At 39.2% G+C, this 16,302-nt stretch overlaps 2 pseudogenes; both read left to right on the forward strand.

Moving 5' to 3' along the window:
* Positions 1 to 1,042: 1,042 nt before the first annotated feature.
* On the forward strand, positions 1,043 to 5,260 carry LOC128051243 (olfactory receptor 7A10-like; annotated as a pseudogene).
* Positions 5,261 to 8,711: 3,451 nt separating this feature from the next.
* On the forward strand, positions 8,712 to 9,649 carry LOC128050449 (olfactory receptor 7A5-like; annotated as a pseudogene).
* Positions 9,650 to 16,302: the final 6,653 nt, after the last annotated feature.

The raw sequence follows: 16,302 nt of genomic DNA on the forward strand, positions 1-16,302 counted from the left end.
CATTTCTCCAAAGAAGACATACGGATGGCTAACAAACACATGAAAAGATGCTCAACATCACTCATTATTAGAGAAATGCAAATCAAGACCACAATGAGGTACCTCTTCACACCAGTCAGAATGGCTGCAATCCAAAAGTCTGCAAGCAATAAATGCTGGAGAGGGTGTGGAGAAAAGGGAACCCTCCTACACTGTTGGTGGGAATGCAAACTAGTACAGCCACTATGGAGAACAGTGGAGAGATTCCTTAAAAAAACTGGAAATAGAACTGCCTTATGACCCAGCAATCCCACTGCTGGGCATACACACTGAGGAAACCAGAATTGAAAGAGACACGTGTACCCCAATGTTCATTGCAGCACTGTTTATAATAGCCAGGACATGGAAATAACCTAGATTCCATCAGCAGATGAATGGATAAGAAAGCTGTGGTAGATATACACAATGGAGTATTACTCAGCCATTAAAAAGAATAAATTTGAATCCGTTCTAATGAGATGGATGAAACTGGAGCCGATTATACAGAGTGAAGTAAGCCAGAAAGAAAAACACCAATACAGTATACTAACACATATATATGAAATTTAGAAAGATGGTAATGATAACCCTGTGTGTAAGACAGCAAAAGAGACACAGATGTGTAGAATGGACTTTTGGACTCTGAGGGAGAGGGAGAGGGTGGGATGATTTGGGAGAATGGCATTGAAACATGTATACTATCATGTAAGAAACCAATCGCCAGTCTAGGTTCAATACAGGATGCAGGATGCTTGGGGCTGGTGCACGGGGCTGATCCAGAGAGATGATATGGGGTGGGACGTGGGAGAGGGGTTCATGTTTGGGAACTCATGTACACCCGTGGTGGATTCATGTTCATGTATGGCAAAACCAATACAGTATTGTAAAGTAAAATAAAGTAAAAAAAAAAAAGAAAAGAAAAAAAAGAAAAGTATAATTTATAGCAAATTGACAAAAAAAATAAATAAATTTAAATGAAAAAAAATTTTAATAAAAAAATAAAAAAAGATTTCAGTAGGTTTTTTTTTTTTTTTTTTTTTTTAATCTACCACAAATCAAAGCTTTGGAAACCCAAGGGACCTCTTCAAGACAAATCCTGTGTTGGGTTTTTTTTTTTTTTTTTTTTTTTTTTGACATTTCTCTTTTTTTTTTTTTTAATTTTAAAATCTTTAGTTTTTACATGTGTTCCCAAACATGAACCCCACCTCCCACCTCCCTCCCCATAACATCTCTGTGGGTCATCCCCATGCACCAGCCCCAAGCATGCTGTATCCTGCGTCAGACATAGACTGGCGATTCAATTCTTACATGATAGTATACATGATAGAATGCCATTCTCCCAAATCATCCCACCCTCTCCCTCTCCCTCTGAGTCCAAAAGTCCGTTATACACAGCTGTGTCTAAATCCTCAGTGTTATAGTTAAAAAAGAATTGGATCTTAGGGATGTGATGATGTTCTGGGAGACTTAGTTCTTTGAAAGCAGGATAATTAAAGGGGAAGGAATGATAAAAACTGAATCACCCAACTTATAATGCAATCACCTAGTAACAGAGAATCAACAGAAAAATAATTGCATTGTGCCCAGCCCAGTGTCCCCAAGGGAAATCATGTATTGGAGCCTGGAGTAACAAAAGGAAAATATACCCAATTAGCTGACATGTGTCTATGCTTGCTAAGTCAATTCAGTCCAACTCTTTGAGACCCCACGGAATGTAGCTCTGTAGGCAACTCTGTCCATGGGATTCTCCAGGCAAGAACACTGGAGTGTGTTGCCGTGCAGTCCTCCAGGGGATTTTCCTGACTCAGGGATCAAGCCCCCATCTCCTGCGACTCCTGCACTGCAGGTGGATTCTTTATCACTGAGCCGCCGGAGAAGCCCTGTGAGCTGACCCAAGAAGCTGGAAATATCTCCTCTGCTGCAGCCCCTCAGCCTGTACCATTTTGGTTGGTGAGGACCTAGTCCTTAATTTAGATTCCTGAATCTGTCTGGGAGCCAATGCTTGATTTTATCCCTTCCTGTTGTCTTGTTAAGTACAAAAATTCGGTCTGCATCATTAATCATTTAGAAAGAAACTTGGACCTCTACAGGAAAAGCCTTTTCTCTCAATCTGCAGTCAGGTGAGAGCTCTGCACACATTTCAGGAGAGGGTCAGAGAGACGGAAGCCAGGAGCATGTACCTGAGGTCCCCTGAGGACCAATCTAGCATAGTCCAGAGGCCAGAGGTCACTTTGGTTATTTTCTGGCTTTCCTAATATGAATGCATCTATTTAGGTCTAAAAATAAAGTGAACCCTTCACTTGTCAATGTTGAAAAATGGTAATAGAGGAAGTTCAGTTAGAAGGAATGGTGGTGGTGGTTTAGTTGCTAAGTTGTGTCTGATCCTTTTGCGACCCCATGGACTGTAGCCCACCCAGCTCCTCTGTCCATGGAATTTCCCAGGCCGGAATACTGGAGTGGGTTGCAATATCCTTCTCCAGGGAATCTTCCTGGCCAAGGGATTGAACCTTGGCCTCCTGGATTGCAGGCAGATTTTTTACTAATGAGCCACCAAGGAAGCCCCGTGAGAAGGAATGGGAGGCATAAAAGGCTTTCAGTAAAAGTAGACAGTCTAATAATCTTATTTATGAACTGAAGTAAGCAAATAGGAAAACCCCTCTAGAAAAAGCAGTATTCTGCTTCTTCATATAAAATATATCCAACTTTTGTTGTATTTCATCTATTTCTGATTTTGAATTGGTAGTTTATGATCCATTTGCTTATTGTCTTGAGATATTTAAACTGTAAAATGTATCACATCATGAATATATCCCTGTTTATGTCCTTGGAAAAATATATTTTTCTTTATTATTATTTCTTGGGCATCAAGGAGATGACACTGGAATTGGAATATTGGTGAAGCAAAGAAACTTTTCATTGATGCATTGTCTCAAGGGTCACTTGTGTTTATTGCATATTTTCTCTCAATTTGCCTATGTCTATTTCATTTCTCTTTTTTCTTTCTCTCTCATGCTTTTCATTCTTCTCTAAATACCAAGAAGAAATTGGCCTTACCAACGTTGATCCCAAATTTATTGTTCTATAGGAATTTTATAAAATGGAATTTGGGGATGGGATGCATAAGGAGACAGGAGGGAGGTTCAGAAGGGAGGGGATATATGTATGCCTATGGCCAATTCATGTTGAGGTTTGACAGAAAACAACAAAATTTTGTTGTTTTAAAAAACACATAAATTTTAAAAAATCTTGGAACTTCTGAGTAAAAGTTATACATTCTTTTGGAGAATAATAATTTGATCTGACAAGCTCGATGTGTTAAACACTCATTGCCTAACGAGGATGGATCTGGGTGACCAGTTTATGATAGTAACACAAGCCAGAAACATCGTGTGTGTGTGTGTGTGTGTGTGTGTGTGTTTGCCTGTGCCTTGTGAAGAGAGACCAGTTCTTAAAGCAGAGGCATCTGTACTCATATGTTAAGATGACTTATAATACAGAGGTCAGAAGTTGGTTAATAGATGGAACTAAGTAGGGAAACTGATATAATTCACAGGATGGTTTTAAACTAAATTCATAAAGTGCCAGGAACCACGTGGAAGGAGGGATTCTCTATGCGCTGAAGGTTCAGCTGTAGCAGGAAGGCCACCTTGTTCTTCAGCATCGTTGACAACATCTCTAATCACTCCTGCTCCTACTTATTCCTTTGCCCCCTGGCTTCCTGTTTGCACTTGAACATGTGGAACAAGCATCTTTGTCAGGTTCTTAGCAGTGGCAGCTCCCTCTGCCAGGCACACACTTCTTCTGACATCACAAAGGCTTCTTCTCTCTCTCTTCAGGAATCTTCAAACATCACCTAGTTTGAAGCTCTTCCCTGAACACTCAGGACAAAATAACACCTCCTACCACTCTCTCCTCTATACCTGGTTTTGTTTTCTTCATAGCATCTGTGACATTCTGACATATTCTATCATGTTTCATTTGAATATCCTCATTCACCATTCTTGGATTGGGAGAGGTTTATTTTTCAGCACTTTCTACTGGTCAGCACTAAATATGTATTTCTCAAATAAATGAAGGAATACCTCATTAGAACTCTAGAATATATGAGCTCTTTGCCAATGTGATGAGAATGGGACAAAAAATCTTTGGAAGAGAACTTTACTATAAATAAGGTATTAAGATCAATTACTTGAGGGCTAAATAGAAATTGCAGTATTTCAGCTATGTGAATTATGCCAGTTTGTGTGCAAACTAATCATGTTGTCTTCCTTTTTCCTGGTAGTCACCTCCACCCCATGAAATCAGAGAATAATACACAAATTTCAGAATTTCTTCTTCTGGGACTTTCAGAAGAACAAGAACTGCAGCCTCTCATATTTGGGCTCTTCCTCTCCATGTACCTAATCACTGTGTTTGGAAACCTACTCATCATCCTGGCCATCAGCTCAGACTCCCACCTCCACACCCCCATGTACTTCTTCCTCTCCAACCTGTCCTTTGTAGACGTCTATTTCATTTCCACCACCGTCCCAAAGATGCTGTGGAACATCCAGACAGAGAGCAAAGGTATCACCTATGAAGGCTGCATCACCCAGATGTATTTTTACATGCTGTTTGCAGGATTATTTGACATTCTCCTGACAGTGATGGCCTATGATCGGTATGTGGCCGTCTGCCACCCCCTGCACTACATGGTCATCATGAGCCCCCGGCTCTGCGGACTGCTGGTTCTGATACCTGGGTGCAGAATGCCTTGTATTCCTTGCTGCACAGCTTAATGGTGTTGCAATTGTCCTTCTGTCCAGTTGTACAAATCCCCCAGTTTTTCTGTGAACTCAGTCAGGTGGTAAAACTTGCTACTTCTGACAACTTTCTTAATAACATAGTGATTTATTTTGCAGCTGTCCTGATCGGTGTTGGTCCTTTTGCTGGTATCCTTTACTCATATTCTAAAATAGTTTCTTGCATATGTAAAATCACATCAGCTCAGGGGAAGTATAAAGCATTTTCCACCTGTGTGTCCCACCTCTCAGTTGTCTTCCTGTTTTATTTTACAACCTTAGGAGTTTACTTTAGCTCTGCTGCTTCCCACAGCTCACATTCAAGTACAGTCACCTCGGTGATGTACACTGTGGTCACACCCATGCTGAATCCTTTCATCTACAGTCTGAGAAACCGAGATATAAAAGAGGGTCTAAAGAGATTGTATTTGATGCCAAGTGTAAAAGACCAATTATACTAGTGCTCTGGATTGCATAACTCAAAGTATCAAAACCAGAAATTGTTCTTTGTTCAATGTGAAATAAAATTCTCTCCTTGCACTTATTTCCTGGGATTTCCACTTTTCTTTCCTTTTTTGAATTCAGTATCTTTATAGAATTTTTGGAATCTCTCTTTTTAAGCTTTATTCTCAGTCTTATATATAGACATTTTTAATTTTTTCCTACCCAGAATTTTCCAACCTTTTAATCAAAAATATTTAGAAATTTCATTTCTCTGATGGAATATCATAGAATTATGAAGAACTTAATAGGAGTAATGCCTTTTCATTAGAATATTTAGTCTGTTGTTGTCCAGTGACCCAGTTGTTCCCACCTCTTTGTGACCCCATGGATTGCAGCATGGCAGGCCTGCCTGTCCCTCAACAATTCCTAGAGCTTGCTGAAGTTCATGTTCATTGCATTGGTGACACCATCCAGCCATCTCATCCTCTCATGTCCTCTTCTCCTTCTGTCCTAGATCTTCCCCAGCAGCAGGGACTTTTCCAATGAGTCATCTGTTTGCATCAGGTGACCAAAATACTGGAACTCCACCTTCAGCATCAGGCCATTCAGTGAATAGTCAGGGTTAATCTTACTAAGATGGACTGGTTTGACCTCCTTCCTGTCCAAGGGACTATCAGGAGTCTTCTGAAGCAGCATAGTTCGTTCAAAGGCATCAATTATTCCACATTCTGCCTTCTTTATGGTCCAGCTCTCACAACTGTATGTGACCACTGGGAAAATCATAGCTTTGACTATAAGGACCTTTGTTGGCAGAGTAATAATGTTTCTACTTTTCAACACAATGTCTAGGTTTTCCATCTGTTTCCTGCCAAGAAGCAATCATCTTCTGATTCCATGGCTGCAGTCACCGTCCACAGTGATTTTGGAGCCCAAGAAGAAGAAATCTATCACTGTTTCCACCTTTCCCCCTTCTATTTGCCATGCAGTAATGGGGCCAGATGCTATTATCTTACTTGTTTTAATATTTAGTCCTAAGTTGGCTCTTCAGGAGATCATTTAATTTACTGGCAGTTAAAGAAGTTTTTTGGTAAGTATTACTTCTTTCCAATTTGTTAATTTGTTTTCTGTAGTGTCATTCTTTTTCTTTTTTGTGTTTCTTATGATTTGATGATTTATTTAGTGATATGCTTGTGTTCCTTTCTCTCTAGATTTTATCTTATATAGATTTTTGATGTATGATAAACAAAGGGTCTTCATATGATGATGTACAATGATGTCTACTTTTATAAACAAGTTGTCTTTTAAGTTCATACACATATTAATAGCACTAAATTTTCGCTTCCTGCCCCACATTTTGTCTCTTTGAAGTCACATTTGATACCTCCCTATTTACCCCTTTAATTCTTATTGTAGCTATACTTGATTTTAGAATTATTTTGTCTATTAAGTTTTGAGTCTTTTGGACTCTGTGGGTGAGGGCGAGGGTGGGATGATTTGTGAAAATGGCATTGAAACATATATAATATCATATGTGAAACAAATCGCCAGTCCAGGTTTGAGGCATGATACAGGATGCTTAGGGCTGGTTCACTGGGATGACCCAGAGGGATGGTACAGGGAGGGAGGTGGGAGGGGGGTTCAGGATGGGGAACAGGTGTACACCTGTGGCGGATTCATGTTGATGTATGGCAAAACCAATACAATATTGTAAAGTAAATAGCCTCCAATTAAAATAAATACATTTATATTAAAAAAGAAAAAAAAAGAAATATATAACACCTCCCCATTATATCGTACAAAGTTTCTGCAAAAAAAATAAATAAATAAAATAAATGAATAAAATGAATCAGCAGATAGATTTAGGCGCTTCCATCTTACATGACACTAATATTTTGCTGGCTTTAGAAAATCATATCTTTAATTTTGTGGTTTTAATTGCTGTATCTTGGTGCAGGTTTTATTGCTGTCATTTTGGGGGAACTCTTTTTTCTTCTGGTACCTGAATTTGCTTTTTTACTCAGGTTTTGGGAACTTTTCAAACATAAGTTTATCAGATATGTTTTGATTACCTTTTTATCTGTTTTTTCCTTCCTGGACACTGCAATTGTGCTACTGTTGGTGTTCTTAAGGTAGTCAAACATCTCTCAAATTATTCTCATTTTTAATTTGTTTTTTTTTTTTTTTTTCCTTTTCTGACTGAATCATTTCCATGGTTTTATATCTCATTTAGCTTATGCATTCTTCTGTATCACCTGGATAACTATTAATTACTTCTAGTTGTTCATTTCATTTAATGTAATGTTCAGTTCAAGCTAACTTTTATTTTATAGTTTCCTATTAAAATTATAACTGATTCAACAGTCATTTTTACACAAAATTAAATATTTCATGGTCTTCCACTTATTAACAAAATGCAGAGGGTGAATACTGGAAATAAAACTTCTTTTGGAAGATTTCTTGAATCATTTTAGCTTGAGAAAATGGAGTTTTACATCTTTACTAATGCATTGATTCCAAATCTGGTAAACTGTTTTTTTCTCTCTCATTAGCTGTTTTTTAGGCATGATATCTTGACATTTAAGTTGGGACAAATTCCTCTGTATTTTCATTTTACTTACCTTTGTCTGTTTTCTGAAATTATTTGCCACAGTGATCTCTCAATGTCTTAGAATGGTGTCTTTCTGTGGGAACAGTCATATACAGTTGACGTGTGCCCAATGGCTTTACTGGAAGAGCTAGATCTGATGTTATCACAATTCATGCCTTTCTTTGGGGTGTACTAATTACAACCATCTTGTTAGGAGGTATGGAGGGCTTGGGCTTGAGTCAGGTATGAGATATAGCATATGACATATTCTTCTTTCTGACATATATTTTATTTAATATCTTCATTCACTATCCTTGGATTGAGAGAAATTTACTTTAGAGCACTTTATATGTCTTTCCTCCATGTGCTTGAATCATGATTAGCACTAAATATTTCTCAAATGAATGAAGGAATATCACATTAAAACTCTAGAATATATGACCTCTTAGCAACTGTGATGAGAACGGGACAAAAATTCCTAATCAAAAATGAAATGAAATATACCCTCAAAGGGGCTTTTTGACTCAGCGATTTAAAATCTGCCTTCAATGCAGCTGCCATTGAAGAGACATGGGTTCAATCCCAGGTTTGGGAAGAACCCCTGGAGGAGAGCAAGGCAACCCATTCCAGAACTCTTTCTTGGGAAATCCTATGGACAGTGGAGGCTGCTGTGCTATGGTCTTTGGGGTCGCACAAAGTTGGACAAGACTGAAACTGCTAAATATACACACATATGCTCAAAGAGAACTTATCTGAAAATAAAATATTACACCAACTCCTTGAGGGCTAAATATAAACTACAATATTTCAGCTATATGAATTATACCAGTAGGAGTGAAAATTGTCATTATTTCCTTTTTCCTGGTAGTCAACTACACCCCATGGAACCAAGTAACAATACACAGATTTCAGAATTTCTTCTTTTGGGAATTTCAAAGGAAGCCAACTACAGCCCCTCATACTTGGGCTTTTCCTCTCCATATACCTGGTCACTGTGCTTGGGAACCTAATCATCATCTTCACTGTCAGCTGAAACTCCCACATTCACACCCCCATGACTTTCTCTCCAACCTGTCCTTTGTAGACCTCTGTTTCATTTCCACTACCATCCCAAAGATGCTGTGGAACATCCAGACACAGATCAAAGGTATCACCTATGAAGGCTGCATCACCCAGATGTATTTTTGTATACTGTTTGCAGGATTAGACGACATTCTCCTGAATGTGATGGCCTATGATCAGTATGTGGCCATCTGCCACCCCCTGCACTATATGGTCATCATGAGCCTCCAGCTCTGTGGACTGCTTGTTCTGATATCCTGTATGTTGACTACCTTGTATTCCTTGCTACACAGCTTAATGTTGTTCGATTGTCCTTCTGTACAGTTGTGCAAATCCCCCACTTTTTCTGTGAACTCAGTCAGGTGATACAACATGCCAGTTCTGACAACTTTGTTAATAACATAGTGATGCATTTTTCAGCTGTCCTGATGGGTGGTGGTCCTTTTGCTGGTATCCTTTACTCTTACTCTAAAATAGTTTCCTGCATATGTAAAATCACCTCAGCTCAAGGGAAATACAAAGCATTTTCCACCTGTGTGTCCTACCTCTTGGTTGTCTTCCTATTTTATTTTACAACCTTAGGAGTTTCCCTTAGCTCTGGTGCTACCACACCTCACATTCAAGTACAGTTGCCTCGGTGATGTACACTGTGGTCACACCCCTGCTGAACCCCTTCATCTACAGTCTGAGAAATCAAGATATAAAGCGGTCTCTGAAGAGTTTATATTTGACACCAAGTATAAAACACCAATTATAATATTTCCCAGGATTGCATAACTCAAAGCCTCAGAACCAGACATTGTGATTCTTTGATCATTGTGGAATAAAATTTGCTCCTTGTATGTATTTTCTGAAATTTCCATTTTTCTTTCCTTCTTTGGATTCAGCATATTTATACAGTTTTGGCACTTTCTTTATTAAGCTTTATTCTCAGTGTTATAAACGGGAAATTTTTATTTTTTCCTACTCCATAATTTACATACCTTTGAAGAAAAAAATGTTTGGAAATTTCATTTCTTTGGTGGGGTATCATAGATTTATGAATAATTTGTTAAGAATCATGTTTTTAAATAGAATATTTAGTTTGCAGACACTGATAGAGATTATCCATAGGTATTGCTTACTGCCAGTGTGTTCTTTGTTTCTTGTTTGTAGTTCCTATTTTTTCCTTCTTTGTGTTTCTTTAGATTTGATGTTTTATTTAGTGGTATGGTTTGAGCAAGCTCCGGGAGATGTTGAAGGACAGGGAAGCCTAGTATGCTGCAGTCCATGACGACTGAGAGACTGGAAAGCAAAATAATAATGCTTGTGTTTCTTTCTCTCTAGTTTTTGTGTATCTAGTGTAGTTTTTTTTGATGTATGTTAAACAATGGGTTTTTATATGATGGCTTACAGCTGTATTTTCTTTTTAAAACAGGCTGTCATTTAAGTTCCTGCACTTTCAAATATTCACTATATTTTCACTTCCTGAGCTACTTTTGTGTTTGTTGCCGTATTTAACACTTCACTATTTATCCCTTTAATTCTTATTGTAGCTATACTTGACTTTAGAAATTATTTTTGTCTATTAAATTTTCATTATAGCCTAAGTGATTTGATTTGCAGTTCTTTCTACACGTTTGCCTTAATTAGTGGGATTTTGCCTTTTGTATAGTTTCTTCCCACTTGTTATACCTTTTTCTTTCCTTAGAGAAGATTCTACATGATTTCTTATCGAGAACATTTCATGCAAAGATGGGCTCGATAAAGGACAGAAATGGTCTGGATCTAACAGAAGCAGAAAATATTAAGAAGAGGTGGCAAGAATACACGGAAGAACTGTACAAAATAGATCTTCACAACCCAGATAATCATGATGTGATCACTAATCTAGAGCCAGACATCTTGGAATGTGAAGTCAAGTGGGCCTTAGAAAGCATCACTATGAACAAAGCTAGTGGAAGATGGAATTCCAGTTGAGCTGTTTCAAATCCTGAAAGATGATGCTGTGGAAGTGCTGCACTCAATATGCCAGCAAGTTTGGAAAACTCAGAGTGGCCACAAGACTGGAAAAGGTCAGTTTTCATTCCAATTCCAAAGAAAGGCAATGCCAAAGAATGCTCAAACTACTGCACAATTGCACTCACCTCACATGCTAGTAAAGTAATGCTCAAAATTCTCCAAGCCAGACTTCAGCGATACATGAACCGTGAACTCCCTGATGTTCAAGCTGGTTTTAGAAAAGGCAGAGGAACCAGAGATCAAATTGCCAACATCTGCTGGATCATGGAAAAAGCAAGAGAGTTCCAGAAAAAACATCTATTTCTGCTTTATTGACTATGCCAAAGCCTTTGACTGTGTGGATCACAATAAATTGTGGAAAATTCTGAAAGAGATGGGAATACCAGACCACCTAACGTGCCTCTTGAGAAATCTGTATGCAGGTCAGGAAGCAACAGCTCGAACTGAACATGGAACAACAGACTGGTTCCAAATAGGAAAAGGAGTACGTCAAGGCTGTATATTGTCACCCTGCTTATTTAACTTCTATGCAGAGTACATCATGAGAAACGCCGGACTGGAAGAAACACAAGCTGGAATCAAGATTGCTGGGAGAAATATCAATCACCTCAGATATGCAGATGACACCGCCCTTTTGGCAGAAAGTGAAGAGGAACTCAAAAGCCTCTTGATGAAAGTGAAAGAGGAGAGTGAAAAAGTTGGCTTAAAGCTCAACATTCAGAAAACAAAGATCATGGCATCTGGTCCCATCGCTTCATGGGAAATAGATGGGGAAACAGTGGAAACAGTGTCAGACTTTATTTTTTTTTTTTGCTCCAAATCACTGCAGATGGTGACTGCAGCCATGAAATTAAGAGACGCTTACTCCTTGGAAGAAAAATTATGACCAACCTATATAGTATATTCAAAACCAGAGACATTACTTTGCCGACTAAGGTCTGCCTAGTCAAGGCTGTGGTTTTTCCAGTGGTCATGTATGGATGTGATAGTTGGACTGTGAAGAAGGCTGAGTGCCGAAGTATTGATGCTTTTGAACTGTGGTGTTGGAGAAGACTCTTGAGGGTCCCCTGGACTGCAAGGAGATTCAGCCAATCCATTCTGAAGGAGACCAACCCTGGATTTCTTTGGAAGGAATGATGCTCAAGCTGAAGCTCCAGTACTTTGGCCACCTCATGCGAAGAGTTGACTCATTGGAAAAGACTCTGATGCTGGGAGAGATTGAGGGCAGGAGAAGAAGTGGACGACCCAGGATGAGATGGCTGGATGGCATCACGGACACGATGGATGTGAGTCTGAGTGAACTCTGAGAGATGGTGATGGACAGGGAGGCCTGGTGTGCTGCAATTCATGGGGTCGCAAAAGAGTCGGACACGACTGAGCGACTGAACTGAACTGAACTGAACTGAGGCTTAGAATTGATTAATTGTTACAGTCTTTCCTTGTCTGAAAAGCTCCTTATCTCTCCTTCAATTCTAAATGATAGTCTTGCTGGGTAATATGCCCTAGTTTGCAGGTTTTTCCCACTCATCACTTAAAATATATCAGATTTCTCCCATCTGACATGTAATGTTTCTACAAAAAAAAAAAAAGAAAAAAAAAAAACGGAAATACTTCGATAGACTTTTAGGGTACCTTTTTAATATAATGCTTCTTTTCTTTTGCTTCCTTTAGAAACCCATATCTTTAATATTGCAGTTTTCACGGATGGATCTTGGTGTGGTTCTTGTTGCTGTCATTTTGGGGGGACACTTTTATCTTCTGGTACCTGATTCTGGTTTTTTATTCATCTTTGAGAAGGTTTTCACCCATAATTTTTTCAAATACCTTTTGACTGTCTCTCCTTCTGTCTTTCCTTCCTGGACACTCCAGTTATGCCAATGTTGGTGTTCTTAATGTAGTCAAACATCCCTCAAAGTATTCTCATTTTTAATTTTTTTTCTTTTCTTTTCTGACTGAGTCATTGTCATTATTCTATATTTCAGTTAACCTATGCATTCTTCTGTATTACCTGGTATACTATTGATTACTTCTAGTTGTTGGCCATTTCCTTTATTGTAGTGTTCCATTCTAACTAGTATTTATTTTATAGTTCCCTATTAAAATGATCACTGTTTCATCTGTCTTTTTTTTTTTCAGAGAATTAAATATTTTATGGTCTTCCACTTATTAACAAAATGCACAGGGTGAATACTGGAAATAAAATCTCATTTGGAAGATTTCTTGAATCATTTTAGCTTGAGAAAATGGAGTTTTATATCATCTTTACTAATGCATCATTCCAAATCTGGTAAACTGTTGTTTCTCTTTCATTAGCTGTTTTTTAGGCATGTTTTTTAGGGCTTGAATCAGGTATGAGATATGGCTTCATCTTTGATTTGTGGCCAATACTGTCCTAATGGGAGGGAGGCAGCTCTCAAGTTGCTAGATCAGAAGCTCTGAGGGTCAAGGCTGAGCTGACTTTGTTCCCCCTAAGAGTGTGCTTCCCCACTCCCGCACCAGCTTTGTTGACCCAGAGGGGAGCAGTGCTGGAGCAAGAAGTGCTAGTGTGAGGCACTCTACATGTGGTGGGGCATGGACCTGTTGGCCTGGGCAGAGTTTGAGATGCAGACTGCCTCTGATGCACTGTCTTTGTAAGCACTGGCAACATTTGGCCCTCCCCTGCTCAGAAGCATCTTTGGGTCTGAAGCTCTTTTGTCACTAGAGTAGGGCTGATGTTCTTATTATGGTATGGGGTGCAAATCCAGGGAGCAGGGACTTGCATGGACTTCTCATATGGATAGGGGTGTGACTACCACACGGTTGTAGTCAGTGATTGGGGTTGCTTCTGATGTGAAGCCCATGTAAGCGCCAGTAATGGCAGTTGTCGTGGCCCTGTTAAGACATTGCTTCATGCCTGAGCCTCTGCTGTGATTCACAGCCAGGTTCCCAAGCATCCACTCATCTCAGGTTGTGGCGCATGCACACACACACACACACACACACACACACACACACACACACACACACTATATATATATATATATATATATATATATATATATATATATATGTATATGAAGTGAAGTCGCTCAGTCGTGTCCAACTCCTTGCGACCCCATGGACTGTAGCCTACAATGTTCCTCTGTCCATGGAATATTCCAGGCAAAAGTACTGGAGCGGGTTGCCATTTCCTTCTCCAGGGGATCTTCCCCACCCAGGGATCGATCCCAGGTCTCCTGCATTACAGGCAGATGTTTTACCGTCTGAATCACCAGGGAAGCCACCAGGGAATTATATGTACATGTATATATACTGCATCTCCTGTATATAGGCAGATTCTTTACTTCCTGATCTACCTAGTGGATCTGTCTGCAATGCAGAACATGTGGGTTTGACCTCTGCATTGGGAAGATCCCAGGGGAATGGAAAGGCACCCCACTCTAGTTTTCTTTCTTTTAAAAAATTTTATTATTATTGTTATTATTATTATTACTTTACAATATTGTATTCGTTTTGCCATACATCAACATGAATCCACCATGGGTGTACACGTGTTCCGAATTCTGAATCCCTTTCCCACCTCCCTCCCTCTGGGTCATCCCAGTGCACCATACCATCCCTCTGGGTCATCCCAGTGCACCAGCCCCAAGCATCCTGTATCCTGTATTGAACCTAGACTGGCGATTCGTTTCTTATATGATACACATGTTTCAATGCCATTCTCCCAAATCATCCCACCCTCTCCCTTTCCCGCAGAGACCAAAAGACTGTTCTATACATCTGTGTCTCTTTTGCTGTCTCACATACAGGGTTATCATTACCATCTTTCTAAATTCCATATATATGCGTTGTATACTGTATTGGTGTTTTTCGTTCTGGCTTACTTCACTCTGTATAATCGGCTCCAGTTTCATCCACCTCATTAGAACTGATTCAAATGAATTCTTTTTAATGGCTGAGTAATACTCCATTGTGTATATGTACCACAGCTTTCTTATCCATTCATCTGCTGATGGGCATCTAGGTTGCTTCCACGTCCTGGCTATTATAAACAGTGCTGCGATGAACATTGGGGTACATGTGTCTCTTTCAGTTCTGGTTTCCTCGGTGTGTATGCCCAGCAGTGAGATTGGTAGGTCATAAGGCAGTTCTATTTCCAGTGTTTTAAGGAATCTCCACACTATTCTCCATAGTGGCTGTACTAGTTTACATTCCCACCAACAGTGTAAGAGGGTTCCCTTTTCTCTACACCCTCTCCAGCATTTATTGCCTGCAGACTTTTGGATCACAGCCATTCTGACTGACATGAAATGGTACTTCATTGTGTTTTTGATTTGTATTTCTCTGATAATGAGTGATGTTGAGCATCTTTTCATGTGTTTGTGAGCCATCCATATGTCTTCTTTTGAGAAATGTCTATTTAGTTCTTTGGCTCATTTTTTGATTGGGTAGTTTATTTTTCTGGTTTGAGCTGCATGAGTTGCTTGTATGTTTCTGAGATTAGTTCTTTGTCAGTTGCTTCTTTTTCTATTCTTTTCTCCCATTCTGAAGGCTGTCTTTTCACCTTGCTTCGAGTTTCCTTTGATGTGCAGAAGCTTTTAATTTTAATTAGGTCCCATGTCTTTATTTTTGCTTTTATTTCCAGTATTCTGAGAGGTGGGTCATAGAGGATCCTGCTGTGATTTATGTCAGAAAGCATTTTGCCTGTTTTCTCCTCTAGAAGTTTTATAGTTTCTGGTCTTACATCTAGATCTTTAATCCATTTTGAGTTTATTTTTGTATATGGTGTTAGAAAGTGATCTATTTTCCTTCTTTTACAAGTGGTTGACCAGTTTTCCCAGCACTACTTGTTAAAGAGATTGTCTTTTCTCCATTGTATATTCTTGCTTCCTTTTTCAAAGATAAGGTGTCCATAGGTGCGTGGGTTTATCTCTGAGCTTTCTATTTGGTTCCATTGATCTATATTTCTGTCTTTCTGCCAGTACCATACTGTCTTGATGACTGTGGCTTTGTAGTAGAGCCTGAAGTCAGGCAGGTTGATTCCTCCAGTTCCATTCTTCTTTCTCAAGATTGCTTTGGCTATTCAAGGTTTTTTGTATTTCCATACAAATTGTGAAATTATTTGTTCTAGCTCTGTGAAAAATACAGTTGGTAGCTTGATAGGGATTGCATTGAATCTATAGATTGCTTTGGGTAGTGTACTCATTTTCACTATATTGATTCTTCCAATCCATGAACCTGGTATATTTGTTTTCTATACATAGGTCTTTAGTTTCTTTAGGTTTGAGAAGGCAATGGCACCCCACTCCAGTACTCCTGCTGGGAAAATCTCATAAACGGAGGAGCCTGGTGCACTGCAGTCAATGGGGTCGCTAAGAGTTGGACACGACTGAGCAACTTCACTTTCACTTTTAACTTTCATGTATTGGA

This window comes from Budorcas taxicolor, chromosome 7 (genome assembly GCF_023091745.1).
Source record: "Budorcas taxicolor isolate Tak-1 chromosome 7, Takin1.1, whole genome shotgun sequence".
NCBI classification, from domain to species: Eukaryota; Metazoa; Chordata; class Mammalia; order Artiodactyla; family Bovidae; genus Budorcas; species Budorcas taxicolor.